This window comes from Penaeus monodon, chromosome 35 (genome assembly GCF_015228065.2).
Source record: "Penaeus monodon isolate SGIC_2016 chromosome 35, NSTDA_Pmon_1, whole genome shotgun sequence".
Lineage (NCBI taxonomy): Eukaryota > Metazoa > Arthropoda > Malacostraca > Decapoda > Penaeidae > Penaeus > Penaeus monodon.
This window is the reverse complement of record NC_051420.1, coordinates 24428408-24430907: the sequence shown is the minus strand read 5'-3', so window position 1 is coordinate 24430907 and position 2500 is coordinate 24428408. Positions and strand designations below refer to the sequence as shown.

General features: G+C 45.9%; 1 pseudogene; it reads right to left on the bottom strand.

Annotated features, from left to right (window-relative positions):
* The window catches only part of LOC119595275, a 106064-nt pseudogene that overhangs the window by 16775 nt on the left and 86789 nt on the right, over nt 1-2500 (bottom strand).

Below are 2500 nucleotides of genomic sequence, written 5' to 3'. Positions count from 1 at the left end.
TATATATATATATATATATATATATATATATATATATATATATATATATATATATATATATATATATACATCTCTCCATCTCTCTCATTTCCTCCCTCCCTCTCTCTTTCTCTCTTTATCTCTCTCTCTCTCTCTCTCTCTCTCTCTCTCTCTCTCTCTCTCTCTCTCTCTCTCCATATATATATATATATATATATATATATATATATATATATATATATATATATATATATATACATATATTTTTTTTTTCCTCAAGTGCCCTGTCCTACAAGGATGTTGGCGATCATGGATTTTCCATGATTTTCTTGCCAATTTAGAGCGGTGGTTTGCCGTTGCCTTCCGCCCGGTGTTTTTATCGAGTCACCATCTCAATTCTAGGACCGTCACTGACTAGGGCTAGGTAGGCATTCGAGGTGAAGTTCCTTGCCCATGGGAACAACGTGCCGGCCGGTGACTCGAGCCCTCGAACTCAGATTGCCGTCGTAACAGTCTTGAGTCCGATGCTCTAACCACTCGGCCACCGCGGCCTACATATACATATATATATATATACACATTAATATAATGTGTATACATATATATTCATATATATATATATATATATATGTATGTATATATCATCATCATCATTAAGGGGCTAACACCAATGGGGGGGCATGGCTGCATCCACCCTTCGCTTCCAGACACGAGGGTCCCTCATGGCGAGTCTCTACGCAGACCTTTGGCCCATCTCTAACTCCTCGCGACAGATCTCATCGACCTGCCCAAGCCATGACCTCCGAGATCGTTCAATGGGCCTCCTCCACCTAAGACTGTCTCGCAGAAAGACAACGTGATGGGCTAGGTGCCCATATAGCCTGAGTTGGCAATCCCAGATTATGCAAGTAACAGGTACCATGCCAGTCTCATGGTGTAGCCGTTGGTGGGACACATGGTCTTGCCAATTGTACCTCATGATCCGGCGAAGAGACTTGTTACAAAAGGCATCCAGACGAGACTACAGAGCAAAACTGGCAGCATCAAGGCCTTGAATACACGTGGCTTGGTCCTCCTGCATAGGTACTGATTTCTTGATCTGACAGCCCAGAGATATGGACTATGCTATCAAGGTAAGCAAAGCTCTCTGTGACTTCAACGTCCTCACCACAAGCATGGATCGACTGAACAGGTTCCCCTAACAGGCCCCCAAAGTCCTGAATCTTGGTCTTGGTCCAGGAGACCTCTAGGCCCATTGCTAAATACTTCAAGAGCCGCCATTGGTGATTACCGAGACTCGGATAGGATAGCAACATCATTGGCAAAGTTAAGGTATGAGACCTTGATATTGCCCAGTGTTGCTACACAATGAATTTTGGTAGTAGCTCTGCCCAATAACCAGTCCATCATACCCACCTGGATCACAGCCAGATACTGCATTGAAGTCGCCCAGAACAATGCGAATGTCTCGCCGGGGACAATTGTCAGCCACAGTTGAGAGTTGGGCATAGAACGCCTCTTTCACATTGAGTTTGCAAACATCAGTAGAAGTGTACACAGCAAATAGAGACACAAAGCCAAAAGCATGCTTCAGTCTCAATGCCATAATACACTCAACCAGTGTTAACCCAACTACTCCTTGGAGGTGACCATCGCCACAGCCCAACCAGTAGTAGGTGTACCACCCATACTGCCAGCTCCAATTCCCTCGATAGCAGAAGTAACTGCTTGTCCTGCTGCAAGGACTGCAAGTACCTACTGAAGTTAAGCCTCGGGCGATCACTCAGGGTGGATGCCACCTCTGCTACCCACCAACGCTGCGCCAAATAAAGGGGGTTGGCAGGCTGTGGGGCCCAATGTCCGCCTGTGGGGTTCCCTTGGACTTTGCCCCACAGGCCTCATACTGGGTTGGTGCCTGCCAGGGTACAGGCAGGATGAGTAATTCTCGTTCAAATCCTGTGCCAGTGAGTTATCTTGGGGGAGGAGGTGTGGCAAGGACCACCTCCCCCAAGCCACCCATTAACCCCAGGATGGCTGAGGGGTAGGAGTTGGTACAGAGCTAGGGTGTGTCCACACACCAGTGAACCATGGCTCCATACCTCTTGGGGCTCCTGCTACTCCAAAATCCCCACAGTTTAACCTGGGACTGCAAGGTGCCCATTATCATGGGTGGCCATGAGGAGGCTCGATGACAGAGAGGCTGTGAACTGGCAGGAGAGGCTTATGCAGAGCTGTTCCCTTTTTCACATTAGGTTAGCCAGCGGTGGCAGCTGCAAACATGAAGGCATGCAAGGACTTAACACTATCTAGGCTACCACACCATCGCTTCACATCACCCTGAGCATATGTGTGTGTGTGTGTGGGTACACACACACACACACACACACACACACACACACACACACACACATATATATATATATATATATATATATATATATATATATATATATATATATATATATACAGTATATAGATAGATACATATATATACAGTATATAAATAACAACCCTCCCTGAA